We start from the raw sequence: 19,172 nt of genomic DNA, 5'->3' as shown, positions 1-19,172 counted from the left end.
CAAGAGTTTCAGGATCCCACCAGGCCTAGGGAGCAGTCAGCTAATGCAGTAAAAGAGGTGAAAAACTCCCAGAGGCAATTCTTTGGAGAAAAAGATACTAATGCATTATCTAATGTGCATGAGCTTCTCAAATACTAGTGGCTCGGTGTACGGATTCGTGCACATTGAAAGGAAATTAGTTAGAAGGTGGACGGCGGGGCAGGACTGGGCGAGACAGGCAGACACACCCAGGAGCCAACCTCCCTCGGTCCCTCCACGGCAGGCTGCACCTGGGGCAGTGCCGTGGCTCGAAGGGCATCTGCGGAGTGAGCAGAGTCCCTCCGGCAGGTGGGGTCCCTTGGCCTGTCCTGTGGGAATTGGGCTGAAACCGACTGTCCGACATCCCCTGAGGGGTCCCGGAGTACAAGAGGGCACTCTGCAAAGTTGCTGTTGCTTGGCAGCTCCTGCATTGAGCACCTGCCCCCTGGTGGTCAGTATGTGTCATAGCTACCGGCTGGTCACTTAGCCTTTTTTATCTATATATATAAAACCCTAATATGCAAATAGACCAAAAGGCAGAACAACTGAACAACTGGTCACTATGATGTGCACTGACCACCAGGGGGCACACACAGAATATGGCAGGCATCGTCAGCAGGCAGCAGAGTGCGGAACATGGCGGGTGTCGGCTGCTACAGGATGGTGGAGCAGGTGAACAAGGTGGGGCACCGGTCACTGTCATTGGGGAGAGCCTCTGGTGGTTACTGAAAATTCTTTACTCACGCGCACCATGGTCCTGCCTGGCACTCATACCTGCTGCGGGCGCCAGCCCCACTCGCCCCCGAGGGCTTCTACACCTCCCCCTGCTCCTGAGGGGTGATCGGGGCTGGCAGCCACCTCTCGCACCTGCTGCCGGCAATGGCCCTGCTCACACCTGCTGCTGGTGCCAGCCCCAATCGCTCCACACCATCAGCAGGTACAAGCGGGGCCGGCACCATCAGCACATGGGAGTGGCGGTGGCAGGAGTGGGGCTGCTGCCAGATGGGACGGGGGAGCATGGGTCTGCGGCAGGAGGGGCCAAGTAGAGGGCACAGAGGATGGGCTAAGACCCACCCCTGTGCCCACTGCAGCCTCGCGGTCCACAATTCCTTTCAAGGTGCACAAATTTGTGCACTGGGCCCCTAGTCTTACCTAATAATAGACAAACATGTAAATTGACCATACTTCCACTATGCCCACAGCCAATCAGAGTGAGTATGCAAATTAGAAGGCCAAAGATGGCGGTTGCCCAGCTGCTCCAGGTGTGGAGTGGCCAGGCAGGGCAGGACACCTGCTATGACAGGGAGGGCGGGGGGCAAGGGGTCTACAGGAGTGGAGTGCTGCAGTGAAGACAAGACTGCAGACTCCGGAGTCTGCAGCAAAGACAAAGACAGCAGACTCTAATCAGAGTCTGCAGCGAAGACGAAGTTAGCAGACTCCAGTCAGAGTCTGCATCAAAGACAAAGATGGCAGACTCCAGCTGGAGTCTGCAGCGAAGCAGCAAAGATAAACCAGCCGGAGTCTGCAGTGAAGGCAGACTCTGGCTGGAGTGAAGGCCTGGGTCCCGGTTGCTGGAGGAAAACCGATGCTGGAAGCCAAGAGAAGGAAGGCCTATTGCACACATCTGTTCATGCAACGGGCCTCTAGTATATAGATAATGTGGGAAGGTTCTACAATTTTATTGGAATATTTGGGAAATGTGACCAAAACTTCCAAGTGTCCCACAATATCCTTTCTCATACTCTTACTCACATGACTTCTTGGAATAAGAATAAAGATGTTTTCTAGTTTCCTTTGCCATGAGGGGCAGTTACATAACTAAGGTCTGGCCAATAGATGATAAGTAGAAATGAAGTTTGAAACTCCTGGAAAGTATACTCAAAGTAAGGAGGTATACTCTTATTAATTTACTTTTTCCTGCTTCTAGATGTAATGTGGGGAAATACATGGAGCTTGAGTCACTGGGTAGAAGTCTATGTTGAAGACAGAAGAGCAATAAAACAAAAGGAGAAGCCTGAAACACTGATAATCAGGGTACTACCATAAGAACCCTGAACTGCTCAGCTACAGACTCGAGTTTCCAAAGACACTCCTACCTTACTAAAGCCACTAGGATTTTTTTATGTCTCTCTCATGGAATCTGATCTTACATACCATAAGAAGAATAAATGCATATAAAGCTAAATAAATGAAAATATGAAGCAATTATGAACTCCAGAGAAAAAAAAAGTATTATTTTTTTAAAAAGCAAGTGTCTTCAGAAGACACCATTTCATTTAGCAATAATATGACTATCATGTCATAAGAATGTAAAAACTGAATTTTGATTTAATCAATAATTGTGATATGACTATTTGGAAAGAGGAACAAGATGATGTTATTAGAAAAGTAAATCCTCATCTACTTTAATAAATAGTCAACATATAATTCTTAAAATTGATAAATAAATATCAGTAAGTATGTAGATAAATACCAGAATAAACTACTATAAGAGTTCAAAGTATTGAAAGTGTTTACCAGTGATTGCCTTTAGTAAAGAATCTAGGTGATCGGGGGTGGGAGGAGAAAGGATGGGGGGTTTATATTACAAACTTTAAAGCATTATTTGATTTTTAAACTCTGTGTATTTATCTCCTTGATAAAAATTTAAGTAATCTTTAGTTGCTATATTGGGACAGATGGTCTACCTGGCTTAGATACAGTAAGATGCACTTTAATTAAGAGTAACATGTCATCCTGGCTGGTGAGAATAGAGACACAAATGTAATTTATCACTTAATCTCTGTAATGACATAGTCTCTAGAACACAGTTGAATTAATTGAACATTTGTATTTGACTATCAAGAAGATAATTCTATTACTTCAGGAAAAAAAATAGTATTTATACAATATACAACCTTTTAAGGCTCCACAGAGGGAACTGCATAAACTTCTTATTGACTCACTCGTCTTCCACGTTACCCTATAAGCAACATGAGGGCTAGGATAGTGTTTGGTTTTCCAGTTATGTCTTCTGCTCAGTATATGACAATGATAATTATTCAGTAAGTTATAATGAATGAAACCATCCTGGGTCTATTGTCTTGTTAACTTACTATGATCTTCCAATGATCCATGTACAATTTTTACTTTCTCATTGGAGCATGTCCTTTCTTACTGATACTCTAAAAGAAATCATGCATAGGATTCCAGTGAGAGGAGAAGAAATTCCAGAGAGAGGGATCAGTGATATCCAAAACATAGAAATGGAAGAGTGCATAGCTCTGACAAGGCTAACGGTAGGGGCAGGAGAAGAGATTGACCTTGGCCCAGCCCCATACACTTTCAACAACCCAGAATGGACTTGAAGCTCAGAGGCTTTTATTAAACTGCCCAGGGCACACTCCCAGTTTGTAGTAAAAAGCTTAATTCCCTCTCCCTCTGTTGTCCACAGCAATGGATGAGTAAATTTTTATTGTATACAGATATAGGTTAAAATAAATATATTTACTCTCATACATTTATTTCTTTAAAAAAATGAACCACATCATTTGTCTTTAGAGAACTGTGATGAACTAATGACAGAGTTCTTTTTACATCATTTTATATTATGTTTGCTGTTCAAAGATGAGTTTTTTTTAATAAGTTTTTGTTGATTTTTCAAAAAGAGACAAAGGTGGGAGAGAGAGAGAGAGAGAGAGAGAGAGAGAGAGAGAGAGAGAGAGATCAATGTGAGAAACATGGATCTGCTCCCTCCCACACATGCCCTGACTGGGGATCAAACCCGAAACTTGAGTAATGAGCCCTGACCAGGAACTGAACTGGCAACATCCCACCCCTACATCCACCCTCCAACCCCCACCCCGAGCATGGTATGATGCTCAACCAACTAGCCAGGACCAAAGATAAGTTTCAAAGACAATCATTTCTGAAGCTTATTCAGTGTCTACAAAACTTTGAATAAAAGGCATGATCAATAAATTAGAGATGTCATGATGTGCTCCTTCAGGAATGCTAGATTAAAGCAGAATCCAGTTATTTAGAAACCACAGACCTTGCTTAAGAAAATGGGAAGTTTGGGCAAGTTCTCATGGGTTCATTTTCTGCCCGTAAGACACTAGCAATACACCCTGCCTAGGCCACAAGCACTCATATCACAAGTGGGGGCTTCCTTATCCACTCTCACCAATCATCCTGGTACAAGGGCTGGAAAAGTGAAATAGCGTGTGCTTACATAATCCTTTCTCTAGTAAAAATGTGACTTAGTGTTTTGTATTCAAAAAGTAAATTCCAGTTTCTCAAAAAAAATGTTTTTAAATGTAATTTAGTTCCTATGTCACATAGCAAGAAATGTAATGATTGCCAAAATTGAGAAATGAGGTTGAAATTATAAAAAGGGGGCGGGGGGGTAAATTTATCTACAATTTACCTAATTCACTAGAAAACTGTGCAGGTTCTTTAATGTTGAAATTCTCAATTTATCAGTATTAAAGATGACACTAATTTATACTTGAAATGGGATTTTCTGATAATATTAACTGTTTATTTGAATGATATTATTTTATTATTACTTTTGAATTTATTGGAGTGACATTGGTTCACAAAACCATACAGGTTTCAAGTGTACAACTCAACAAAATGTCATCTGCACACTGCATTGTGCACCCATTGCCCCAAGCAAAGTCTCTTTTGGTCTCCATTCCCTTTGCCCATCTCTACCTACCCCTGTCCCCCTTTCCCTCTGGCTAACAACACACTGTTATCTATGTGTTATATCTATATGTTGTTGGGGTGTTTTTATTTTTTTGCTTAATCCCTTCACTTTCTTTCATCCAGGCTCTGAACATCCCTCCCCTCTGGCAGCTGTCCATCTGTTCCATGTATCCATGCTGGTTTCTACTATTTTGTTTGTCAGTTTATTTTTTTCATTAGATTCCACATAGAATTGAGATCGTATGGTATTTGTCTTCCTCTGGCTGGCTTATTTCACTTAGCATCATAATTTCCAGGTCTATCCAAGATGTTGCAAAGGGTGGCATTTCCTTCCTTTTTATGGCCGAGTAATATTCCATTGTGTGAATGTACCATAGCTGTTTTACCCACTCATCTACTGATGGAGCAGGACTGCTTCCAAATCTTGGCTCTTGTAAAAAAACATTGCAACAAACATAGGGGTGCATATATTCTTTCGAATCAATGTTTCCAGTTTCTTTGGATAAATTCCCAGAAGTGGAATCACTGGGTCATAAGGCAGTTTCATTTAATTTTTTGAGGAATCCATATTGCTTTCCACAGTGGCTGCACCAATATGCATTCCCATCAACAGTGCATGAGGGTTCCCTTTTCTCCACATCCTCGCCAGCACTTGTTGTTCATTGATTTATTGATGTGCATGCTGTATTGGAGGTTGTTCTTATTTCAATTAAAAATGTTCTTTTATTTTTCACTGATACTTAGAAGATCACTGAAAGTGTCAGGCTATAGTAAATCCCTCCTGAGATTGTTTTCCCTCTTAGATTTAATTATAATACAAATTGTTTTTCTTTTTTGTGCAAAGATAATCCTGCTGGAAGTAATAATTGTGTGTTATGTAGCTACAAAGACAAGTGCGTGACCTGCTGTCCTTTTCTCAATTATAGTTTATGAGATTAGCCTACTTTTAAATTCCAGTGAAATCTATTTAAGCCATTTACTAGTTTACAATACTAAAAACATGTTCTGAATCACTTAAGTAAGATTCAAATGTGAGTCTGCAGTTATTTTGTGTTAATTGCTTGCTTATTTTATGCCCCTCTCTGTATTATACTGTTTTGCCCCAAACAAAATAAGGTTCAGATTTAGAGAAAATATTTTCTTTTCATTTTAAAATGTTACTAAACTTATTGAGGTGACATTGGTTAATAACATTATATAGGTTTCAAGTGTACAACTCTACAATACATCATCTGCTTGATGCATGGTCATTTCTCCATTTGTCACCATATATTTGACGCTCTTTATGCTTTACTACCTCCCTACCACCACCCTTTCCCTCTGGTAACCACCATACTGTTGTCTGTGTGTGAGTTTTTGTTTGCTTGTCTTGTTTGTTCATTTGTTGCTTTCAGTTTTATATCCCACATATGAGTGATATCTTACGGTTCTTGACTTTTTCCACCTGGCTTATTTCACTTAGCATGATATTCTCAGGATCCATTCATGTTGTTGAAAATGGCAGTATTTCATCTTTTCTTATGGCTGAGTAGTAAGAACACTTTTAAAAAAATGTGTTTGGGACCATGAGAAAAGAGATAAGAAGTGTTCATTTCTCCCTCTATAGACAATTCTCTACTGTCAATAGCTCAGAACTGCACGTCCTCAGCGCTGCTTTCTGCAGCTGCTTCAGAAAAGCTGAGACCTAGAAGGGGTCCATTTGTAGTGGCCTCTAGAGTTAAAAGGGAATTTCTCAATATCAAGCAACAAGGAAAATGGAGACCTGGCATTCAATTTTTAGTTGAATATTTGCTACTATTACTAAGACTCGTACCTCCAGTAACACACCCCAGCCTTTGGGAAACAATCAAGGTCCCTAAGCAGGTATGAAAGTAGCTTTAATCTGAATGTGCTAAGGATAGGTATGAATGCAAGTAAGTATGTGGGTGGGAACAGAAGGAAGCGCAGATAAATAAGAGGTCACTGGACAGCGTCTACTGCAGAAATGCCATATATATTTGCACACATTTACTAAACACTAAATCAGAGCGTAAAGTTAATCAAAGCTTAAATGCCTCTGTAATTATTTTATGTAAGTATTTTTTAATTTGCATTATTTTGTGTGTATTTTGTATTATTTATATAATTATGATTTATGTATGTAATTAGTTTAAAAGTCAATGAGAAAATCTATATATGCCTCCTAGTTTGCCTATTTAAAGTTCAGGTATATGCATGTTATTAGCCATAATTATTAGCATCTCCTTGTTATACTCTAAAGTTCCAAATATCAAAACCACAGTAGCATAAAACAGTACCTATAACAGATTCTTCAAGAGCACATTTTTTACATTAAAAGGGAAATCTACTTGTGTTTATGTTCAATAAATATTTTTAAGCTCTCCACCTAAGATATTGTTCAGGCTAAGAACCAGGGAAGGTTTCATGAGAATACCTTGGAATGCACATGAACTTTCTTAATGTATACTCAATTACTTTGCCTCTCGAGTGGCCTGCACTATCTCTTTTCCACTCCAGATATCACACAGAACATCACAAGCGCCTGTGGTGCTAATCCTTTCGTGTTTCCCAACGTCCTATGAAGCAGAATTCTGCCTGGCCTCTCTGAAGTTTAGAAAAGGTTGTGTCAAGATTCTGAAGTCAGGACACAAGTAGCCTTGTGATGCTTCATAGTAATTATTGCTTCATACCATAAATACTTCAGAAATTGGCTTTTCTTCCAAGATAAATCAGTTTTAAGTGATATACTGTGCCATAGTAGAATAAATAATAGAAAATGGAATTACATTTCATTATATTGTGTCACATTAAGTCATATGATAAATGCAAAGAGAGTTTTTATTGGGGAATTTTTAAGCTTTGGCTTCAGTGGAAAACATTTTTCTTTTAATTTATGGCAAGTCAAAGTGGAAATCTCAACTGTTACAAATAATTTAACTACTTTCAACAATATTTCAGACAAACAGATTGCATCTGCAACATACATATAAGGCTAAAATTCTTTAAAAAATATTTAGCTTTAATTTTTACATTACATATGCAAACTAACAAATTAGGTAATACATGCTCCTACTTAAATTAATTTTTGCCAATAAGATAAAGCCTTAGAAAGATGTAGCCACTCTTTTTATAGAATATCATTTATTATATTATGTTGAGGAAAACTTGCTAAGCCAGAGAATAAACAGTGGAAGTACATAAAGTAGAACCACACAATTAAGAGGAAAATTATAATATTAGGAAATAATATATAAGAATTAGCTTTCTCTAAAATATTGGCATTCTTGAATTTTATGATTTATTCGAGAAGTAGGAGTCAGTGAAATAATCTTATCAGAGCATATAAAAAGTATGATAAAACCTGTTTTCACAATAAAAAGTGAGAGGGTTGGTGCTCACTTCAGCATCCCATATACTAAAATTAGAACAATATAGAGATTTGGTCCATGAGCAAGATGGCATGCAAATTTGTGAAGCATTCCATATTAAAAAAAAAAAAAAAAGTGAGAGCGTTGTTCTCTGAGGTAGTCCCTAGCGAGGGCTGAAAATTATGTTCAGTCTCTTCCAAGCCTTATAGTACAAGAGACAATCTATGGGCATAACCACATAGCAGTCAGCATTTCAGAGTTACAATACAACAACTGACAATAGTTATCATACAATCTGTTAACAAATGTAGCAGGATAACATTGCTAGTGTAGTAAAAAAAAATATGTTCTGAACCTGAATGGATCCAGGGAATATAGATAGCTAAAATCAGGTTTGACAACCATTCTATCATATCAGGCTAGGTTAGACTGAAGTAGCAAATAACCTAAAAATTTCACTGCATTAAAGAAGAAAACTTAATTCTCCTCATGTCCACTGTCTTAGTCAGATTGGGCTGCCATAGCAAAATACCATGGACAGGGTGGCTTACACAACTATTTTATTTCTCATAGTTCTGGAGGCTGGAAAGTCCAAGATCAAGGTGCTGGCAGAATCAGTTCTTGGTGACAGGCCTCTTCTTGGCTTGCAGATGGCTACCTTCTCACTGTGTCCTCACATATCCAAGATAGAGCTCTTGTCCCTCTTTCTGTTTCTCTAAGAGCACTAATCCAATCATGGGGCCCACCCTCATTACCTCATCTAAACCTAATTACCTCCCCAAAGCCCTACTTCCAAATACCAACACATTGGGGATTACGGCTGCAACAGATGAATTATTGTAGACAAAAATATTCAGTTTATCAACATTCACCCCCTTGGCCTCTCAAAAATCAGGTCCTTCTTACACTCAAAATATACTCCTTCCATCCCAACCTCCTCAACAGTCATAACTGGTTCCAGCATTAACTCTAAAGTTTAAAGTTTAAAAAAATTTTTTTACCGATTTGTTGGAATAGTTTCTTTTTTAAAATTTAAATTCTTTTCTTTCTTTATTGATTAAGGTATTACATATGTGTCCTTATCCCCCCTTTGTCGTCCCCCCCCCCCCTCAGCCCCCGTTCGTGCCCTCACCCCCCTGGTGTCTGTGTCCATTGGTTAGGCTTATATGCATGCATACAAGTCCTTTGGTTGATCTCCCCCCCTTACCCCCACCCTCCCCTACCTTTCCTCTGGGGTTTGACAGTCTGATCGATACTTCTCTGTCTCTGGATCTGTTTTTGTTCATCAGTTTATGTTGTTCATTATATTCCACAAATGAGTAAGATCATGTGATATTTATCTTTCTCCAACTGACTTATTTTGTTTAGCATAATGCTCTCCAGGTCCATCCATGCTGTTGAAAATGGTAGGAGTTCCTTCCTTTTTACAGCAGCATAGTATTCCATTGTATAGATGTACCACAATTTTCTAATCCACTCATCTGCTGATGGGCACTTAGGCTGTTTCCAAATCTTAGCTATGGTAAAGTGTGCTGATATGAACATGGGGGTGCATATGTCCTTTCTGATTGGTGTTTCTATTTTCTTGGATATATTCCTGTAAGTGGAATCACTGGGTCAAATGGGAATTCCATTTTTAATTTTTTGAGGGAACTCAATACTGTTTTCCACAGTGGCTGCACCAGTCTGCATTCCCACCAGCAGTGTACATCCTCGCCAGCACTTGTCATTTGTTGATTTGATGATGATAGCCATTCTGACAGGTGTGAGAAGGTACCTCATTGTTGTTTTGATTTGCATCTCTCAGATGATTAGTGACTTTGAGCATGTTTTCATATGTCTCTTGGCCTTCTGTATGTCTTCTTTTGAAAAGTATCTATTTAGGTCCATTGCCCATTTTTTAATTGGGTTGTTTATCTTCCTTTTGTTAAGTTGTGAGTTCCCTGTAAATGTTGAAGATTAAACCCTTATCGGAGATAACATTGGCAAATATGTTCTCCCATGCAGTGGGCTTTCTTGTTGTTTTGTTGATGGTTTCTTTTGCTGTGCAGAAGCTTTTTATTTTGATGTAGTCCCATTTGTTTATTTTCCCTTTTGTTTCCATTGCCCTAGGAGCTATATTGGTGAAGATATTGCTTCAGCATATGTCTGAGATTTTGCTGCCTATGGATTCCTCTAAGATTTTTATGGTTTCCCGTCTTATGTTTAAGTCCTTTATCCATTTTGAGTTTATTTTTGTTTATGGTGTAAGTTGGTGGTCTAGTTTCTTTTTTTTTTTTTTTTTGCATGTATCTGTCCAATTTTCCCAACACCATTTATTGAAGAGACTGTCTTGATTCCATTGTATGCTCTTGCCTCCTTTGTCAAATATTAATTGAGCATAGTGGTTTGGGTCGATTTTTGGGTTCTCTATTCTATTCCATTATCTAAATCTAATTTAAATCATATATGGGTGAAACTCAAAGTACAATTTAACCTGAAACAAAATTTCCCTTCAGCTGTGAACCTGTAGAACCACATGGCTTCCCCAATTCAATGGTGGGCAGGCATAGGATAGACATTTTCATTCCAAAAGGGAGAAATCAGAAGGAAGAAAGGAATGATGGATCCCAAATCTGTCCAAAACCTAACAAGGCAAATTCCATCAAACTTTAGGTCTTAAGAATAATTTTCTTGGTTTGATGCTCTGCTTTCTTGACCCATTGGGGCAGCAGACTCACCTCCATAACTATTCTGGGCAGGAGTCCCATTCCCAAGGCTCAGCTGGGTGGGGATCATACCCTCAAGGCTCTGCCAGGTAAAGTCATGCCACACAGACACTGCAGGGTAGGGACCCCCATCCCTAAGGCTCTGAGCGGCCGTCAGGGTCATTCTTCGCTTGCTTTGAATAACAGATTATAAGAATGATTAGGATGGCCCATAACATCCATATTTCTACCAACATTCCATTCATGATTATTTACACACTCTCTAAGATGAACTATTTTCTCCAGTTTTCATTTATTTCTGCGCTCTCACCAGAATTAGCTTTAATATGCATATTTCTAGCATGTACCTCAAAACTCCTCCACCCTCACTCGACTGGTGCGTGGCTCAGTGGCTGAGTGTCCACCTATGAACCAGGAGGTCACAGTTTGATTCCCGGTCAGAACACCTGTCCGGGTTGCAGGCTCAAGCCCCAGTAAGGGCGTGCAAAATGCAGCCAATCAATTATTCTCTCTCATCATTGATGTTTCTAGCTCTCTCTCCCTCTCCCTCTCCCTCTCCCTTTCTCTAAAAATATATTTAAAAAAAACAAAAAACTCCTCCACCCTCTACCTGTAGCCAGTCTCAAAGCTGATTCCACATTGTTTGATATTTGTTACAGCACAACCCTAAATCTCAATACAAAAAAAAAAAAAATCTGTATTAGTCTAAATTCTCCACAGAAATAGAACCAGTAGGAGAGAGAGAGAAAGAAAGGAGATTTGCTATAAGGAATTGGCTCAGATAATTGTGAAGATTGAGAACTCCAAGATCTGATGTCAGTAAGCTTGGGACCCAGGAGAGCCAATGTGTTAAATTTCAGTCCAAGTACAAAGCAGGAGAAAACCAATGTCCCAACTCAGAGACAGTCAAGCAAATAAACAATTCCTCTTTACTCAGCCTTTATTATATTCAATCCTTCAATAGATAGCATGAGGCTCACACTCATTGGGGAGGGAAGCTTCTTTACTAGTCAACCGATTCCAATGTTAATCTCATTCAGAAATACCCTCACAGACATACTCAGAAATGTTTAACCAAATATCTGGGTAGTGCATGGAATAGTAAAGTTGACATAAAAAATTAACAACCACACCTATTATGGATTGGAAGGGAAGTTTGGTCACTCAGGGAATCTGCGGAGTGAATGCATCAGCCACCACCTCAAGGGTTACGAATTATCATACCAAGGGGGAAAGAATGCTCTGATGGCTTTTCATCAACAATTAAATGTACCAGGTCAGAAGTGATACAGGTCACTTTTGCTCCCAACACATTGGCCAGAACTTGTCATATGGCCTTATCCAATAAAAATGGGTGAGTTTCATGGTTGCCTAGTGCTGGATTATGTGATTTTAGTTTGCATTTCCCAAGTGACTCTGAATATAATCATTTGATAAATGTTTTGATATTTTGATAAATCTTTTTTTTGATAATTTTTTGATGAACCACCAAATCTATAATTCTCTTAATTTTGGCTTTATTTTTGAGTCATTTTCACTGATTATAGAACGCTGGATTGACAGATTTTTTTTTCTTAATTTTCAGCACTTTAAATACGTTGCTCCAATGTCTGCTGGCCTCCATTGTTTCTAATAATAAACAGTATATGTATCAGTGTCAGCAGTTACATGCATCATTGCTCCCTGTCAATGTGTCAGTTTTCTCAAGCTGCTTTCAATATTTTCTCTGTACCTAGATTTCAGCAGTTTTACTCTGATGTTCCTAGTTGTGCTTTTATTTGCATTTATTCTTCTTAGGATTTGCTGAGGTTCTTGGATTTCTAAACTTATATTTTTCACCAGTTTTGGAAAAATGTTAGCCATGATGTCTTCAAATACTTTCCTTGCCCACTCACTTTCTTTTTCCTTCTGTTACTTCAATTACATGCATGTTAGACTACTTGACATTTTCCCACAGGTCACTGGGCTGTTGGGTTTTTGTTTTTTTTTTTATTGTTTGGGTTTTGTTTGTTCTTGTTTTTTTGTCTTTTTTTTTTATGTTGTTATTATTGTTGTTGTTCCAGTCTTTTTCCTTCTTTATTGATCTCTGTTTACATTCACCAGCCCTTCCTTTTGCAATTTACAATCTGCTATTAAGCCCATCCATTTTGAATTTTTAATTTCAAACACTCTATTTCCAGTTTTACATTTTCCATTTGGTCCTCTTTATAGTTTCCATTTCTCTGCTGAGATTCCCCATCTGTTCATTTATTATGACATATTTTTCTTCCAGCCAATGAAAATATTTACAATAGCTTTAAAAGAACTTGTCTCTTAATTCAAACATCTGAGTCATCATGTAGTTGGTTTCTATTTACTGCTTTGTATCTTGTCTGTGGGTCACATTTTCCTGTTTCTTCTAATGTCAAGTGATTTTATTATATACTGATCATTATAAATTATGCACTTTAATATTCTCAATTCTGTCATCTCCTCCTGTAAAGTGCTGATTTTTGTTCTAGAAGTCAATTAACTTGGTTGGACTTCAGCTCCAAACTCTGGCGCCCCTGTGAGCAGCTGAAATCTCCCTTCACTTCTGCTTTCTTCTAGGTCTGAGGCATTCCTCCATGTGTGCATAGTTCAGGGACTAATCAAGACTTAAATGGGGTTGATATGCTGGTTTGGGGCCCTTCAATTTAAGTAGCTCCCTCATTTCCAGGAATTCTCTCCCTTATTTTTTACCTACCTTGGCAATATCAAACCCTATCCTTTGACTCCTCAAGCCAATAAGACTGCAACTTTCTATTGAATTCCAGCCATTCCATATCACTCTTAATGGAAAATGACCTCAGGCAGAAATTCATAAATATGAAATTCACCCAGTATAGTTCCCCTTTTCAAGGATTGACACTACTCCATTTCTGCTTGGGTCATTCTCCAGCACCCTCAAGTAGTTGTTTTTTATTTAATCGAGAATTTATTATTCATTTCTACATGATGATTAATCCAAAACTAGGTATCCCACTATTAGTAAAAGCAAAACTGTAATTACAGTGTTTTAAGATAAAATAGTATCTAACTACCATTTATATGAGTAGAAAACAGTAAAAAAGCAAGTTCCCTACTTTCTAGTGAAAAAAATATTTAAAACATGTGCATTTACCTCCCACAAAGTCAAAGACAAAAAAGGCAATAATTCTATTACATGTTAAAATTACCCACTTCCCTTTAAAACTATACAGACATTTTATTGCAATAATTTCCACTTATGCTTATTGTAATTTCCTAGTGGAGTTCTTCTGCATCTTCCTATTATAGCACAATGTCTAGAGACTATAAAAATTTAGCAACCATTTTATTCCCTAGTTGCTGAAAAAGACATCTGGCTTCCTTATCATGCATCGATAATTGCTTTTCAAGTAGGGAGGTATGCTACACCTTCTTTACAAGATTACCGAACTCAATATTCACCCTCCTTCTCCCATTTCATCCCCATTACAAAAGTTTGTAAAACTAAATAGTACTCAAATATAATTTCCTTTGCAGCTAGAAGTGGGCCTGTGACAAAGTTTTGGCCAATGATCAATAAATGGAATTTCACTAGGTGACATCTAGAAAATCATTTGTTTTCCTGATAGGAAGAACGGATGTCATTAGCTCCGCTCCTTCTCTTTTATTCCTGTCTTGAAGGTAATCATGATGCCAATGCCTGGACTTGCAAGTGTGAAAGAGAGACCGTAGGATGGATCTATCATTCTTGTTCTACTGAACCAGAACCGGCAGCCTCCCAACACCAGAAATGTTCAGTAAGAGGAAACTATTCATTTAGATTACTAATAGTCAGGTTTTCCTTACCTGCAGCCAAAACTACTTATAACTGCTCTAGAAGTCAACTTTCAAAGAGCACATTTATGCCAACTCATATCCCCAATGCCTGTTACAAACTTGGGAACATAGGATTTATTAAGTCTTTGTTGAATGAATGAATGAATGAATGAATATATGGCTATAACTTATAGTAATTAAAACCAATTCAAATTTAATATATAACCTGAGAAGTCAACAAATTTTTGCAATCTTTTATTTCTCCCAGTACCTTCTACTGAGCTTATTGTAGATAACAATCACACATTCACGTTACTGTAACATCTTTCATAGAGTGTTAACTTTTCAGTTGGTTTGAAATAATCCCCGGTTCCATAGTGTAATGGTTAGCACTCTGGACTCTGAAATAATCCCCAAAAATTCTCCCCAAATGTATAAAACATAGCTGCAAATGTTAGATTTGGAGACAGGCATTATTGTGTGTGCTTCTTTCCTATGATTTTAATAGAAAATCACTTCATCACAATTACATCACATGAAAATTATTTCATCACAATTGTGAAGATTTAGTTTATCTTTATTAACTTCCTCTTAGATACATTTTTTTCAGATTTTCAAACCCCCCCTTTTTTTTTTTACCAAGGCATTCTAAGAACGATAAAATTTTCAAAGTAAGAAATTGCAATATCTAAATCCCTAACATTTTAAATTCTATGATGCGGATTCTATTTTTCACTAATTCTGAAGGAACTGCATATTGTAATGGTAATGATATTATAATGCATAAAGAAATCTAAATCATTGAACTTTTGGAAAACATTAACTCCAAAGAGAATATTCATTAATATGTTTTCCATGCAATTTATATATTTTTAAGGTTTTTCCTAGTAATATAATTTCTAATCTTGAGTGTAAATGTTCTGAAATTGGAAGAGGTTGCTAACTTGGCAGTATTATTCAACAAATATCTTGGTCAAAACCCTCAGTAGTTTAAATCGTAGAGAGTAGTTATGGATGAACCACGTTTCTGTTGTTTAGATTAAAGAACCATAGGGAGCATAATGAATAGTTTCTCTCAGTGCTGTGCTACTCAAAACAAACTGACCTCATCCTGCTGAGGTTTTGTGGTATGCCTGACACAAAAGCTTCCAGATACAGTTATGAAGGCTGTGCATCAACCCTGCCTGAAAGACAAGGATGTGGTTTGTAAATCATGAGAATGACTTCAAAAGGAAACATGGAAATAACCGAATCCAAGGGCTTAATAAGAAGTGTAATGGAGACACCCATGTATTAGAGAGCAAAAGGGAATTTGAAAAGTAAGTGAATAGAGATAGCAGATTTAGGGATTTCTCCTTCCTAGACTTTTTTTTTTTTTAGAAAGAGGGAGAGAGAGAAACATCAATGTGAGAATGAAACATCCTGCAGCTGCCTCCTGCATGCCCCACACCAGGGATCTAGTCTGCAACCCAGGCATGTGCCCTGACCGAGAATTGAACAGGTAACCTTTCAGTGCACAAGACTACGCCCAACCAACTGAGCACATTGGCCTGGGCCTTCCTAGGCTCTTTTTTTTTAATTTATCTTTATTGTTGAAAGTATTACAGATATCCCCCTTTTTCCCCAGTGACCCCCATCACCCCCATCCACCCCTCTCAGGCCTTCACCACACTATTGTTTGTGTCCATGGGCTATGCATAGCCATAAATATAAAAGCCTAAGTGACTGAACGACCGCATGACCAGTTGACCAGTCGCTATGACACACACTAACCACCAGGGGGCAGACACTCAATGCAGGAGCTGCCCCCAGGTGGTCAGTGCGCTCCCACAGCAGGAGCACCACTCAGCGAGCTTATCGAGCGGCAGCGGCAGGCGCAGCGGGGCCAGGATGAACGGGAGCGGCGCGGCACCTGGCCTGGGCTCGGGTTCCTCCCCCAGCCACCTGCCACTTTGCACACTACTACATCCCTCGGGGGATGTCAGACTGCTGGTTTTGTCCCGACATCCCCCAAGGGATCCCAGATTGCGAAAGGGCACAGGCCAGGCTGAGGGACCCCATCGTTGCAGGAATCCATGCACCGGGCCTCTAGTATGCATGTAAGTTCTCCAGTCAATATCTACCCATTCCCTCCTTCCCTCTGAGATTCCTCATTCTGTTCCATGCTTCTGTGTCTCTGGGTCTATTTTGTTCATCAGTTTACTTTGTTCATTAGATCCCACATATGAGTGAGATCCACATGTGATAAGTATCCACATGTGATACTTATCTTTCTCTGACTGGCTTATTTCGCTTAACATAATACTCTCCAGGTCCCTCCATGCTGTCTCAAAGGGTAAGAGAGCCTTCTTTTTTGGAGATGCTTGGTATTCCATGATGTAAATGTCCCACAGCTTTTTTTATCCACTCATCTACGAGGGCCAGGCTGGAAATAAAACTAAAGTGGGGAACATGCACCGGCAATTACCAACTGAGGCCCAGCTGAGGAGGAGACTTAGATCCAGGAAGGACAGGAAACACCTGGAGACCAGTAAGTCCAGACAGGGGCTGACCCAGCTTCCAGGGGCGGCAGGCCGAGTGAGGAGGGAGCTTTCAGCTACTGGCGGGTCTGTTCCCTCACAGTACAGAGGCCTGGAACCAAGGCTGGACTCCACAGCCTGGAACACCAGAGTGGAGACCAGTAGCCCATTTCACATCCAGCCATGAAAGGCGGCGGGGCAGCTGGCCACCACGGAGCCTGGAGCCGGCAGGCCAGAGCCAATCAGAAAAACCACAGTTTCCGTTTGTTTGTCTGGGGGGGGGGGGGGGGGGCAGGAAGGGGGGTAACCGAGAGCACAGGAGTTTCATCTGCAGTTACTCACCTGAGGCTTTGGTGCAGGGAAGGCCGTGTGGGCTCAGGTGCCTAAGAAGGAGCTTGGGTAGAAGGTATTGAGGGGAGCCGTGGAAAAGCAGCAGTCGGGAGTCCTCAAACTGAAACGGCCATTTTTCCTGAGAGGAGCTAGCCACTCCCAGAAGCCACAGCTCAGGAAAAAGGGAAAAAAAGAAAAACCCGCCCTAGGTGATTCAGCCGCTCACCCTCAGGAGCCCTGCAGCCGCGCCTTGCATTTTGACCTTTTCAGAGGAGACAGCAGCAGAGGGCAAGCCTATGGGTTTGACAGCCTCAGGTAGCATGCTAGGCTCTTAATGCATCAGAGAGTTCTGCGGATGGAGAAGTTTAATAACTTGTTTTTTTAATCCTTTATACTTGGTTATAGACAACATATTTTTCTTTGATTTAGATACCATTCACATCGAATATAAATATATAGATACCTGTAGTTAAGGTATCTAAATCAAAGAAAAAATATTTAGCTAAAAGCCTATAATTTCAATCAATGGCTATTCAATTTTATGTCAAGGGGCCAGATTTAGTCCTTATTTAATAATTAAATGTTCTGATTTTTTTTTTTTCTATCAGATGAACAACTCAGACAAAGTAGGAAGTGCTCATTTCTTCCATAAATGAATTCTTTATGTATTTTTATTCCATCTTGTGAGTTTAATTTCACATATCTGAAATAACAAGATTGGGAGATGAGAGTAGTTCAGAAGTTGGAGGTGGAGTATGGGTGTCTTAAATAATGATTAATCTACATTCCAAATAATTTGTGTCATCTACCCCCAAAATTTCTGGGAAATATTCTCCCACTAATCACATGCCACACACACACAAAGAGCAAAATCACAAAAGAAAAAGAAAAAGAAAAAAAGATGATATAACTAACCTGACAATAGAGAGTACTAGGAAAAAGCCATATGATTTCTTGTCTTCAGAAAGTCTAAGAAATTAATTTTTTTAAAGTTTAACAAAGCAAAAGCCCTATTCCAAGTAGAACCCAAAGAAAAGTTTCATTAAATATAAACACATTTATATTCTCCTTTTTTTTTTAAATGGATCATTACAAAGATAAGTAAGAGTTTCTGGAGATATTATTTAATGATGATTGTGAATCAAATTTCCTACTTGCAAATGTTCCATTTCTTTGTCTCTTGGCCAAACCTACAGACTTAGCCATTTGATGCATGGGACTCTCAAATTATAAGATTTTTATGAACTACAGAACTGTGTCTTTAACAAAAATACTACATAAGAAGAAAAGTAAGTTAGGCCCAACTTTTCTATTCTAACCTTTGTCTGATGGACATAATAACTAAATTGGCTGAGATTTGAAGACTCACTGCCTTTAATTTCACCTTTATGTAAAGTTGAGAATGACATCCATTCAGTCATCAATCTTGATTAAGGCTTTTTCATTTACATAAGAGAACCTTATCCTACCTTTGGACTGGTTGTTATATTATACACATCTGCCCATAATAAGTAATATAGCTGTTCCAGATAATGACCAATGAACACAACTTTGAAATTTCAGCTGCTGGTGGTTATTATAAACCAGTTGGGAAAAGTAATATGTATAGTCATCAGAGACAATATTACCATAGCAGCTCTCATGTCATATCTTCACCTCTAATGTCATTCTTTACTTGGAGAAATAGCTTATTCCAAAGACTGGTGCAGGGATGGTATAAGGTGAGTGTGAGA

This window comes from Eptesicus fuscus, chromosome 10 (assembly GCF_027574615.1).
Source record: "Eptesicus fuscus isolate TK198812 chromosome 10, DD_ASM_mEF_20220401, whole genome shotgun sequence".
NCBI classification, from domain to species: domain Eukaryota; kingdom Metazoa; phylum Chordata; class Mammalia; order Chiroptera; family Vespertilionidae; genus Eptesicus; species Eptesicus fuscus.
The sequence above is the reverse complement of the archived record's forward strand: the minus strand, read 5'-3'. Positions refer to the sequence as shown.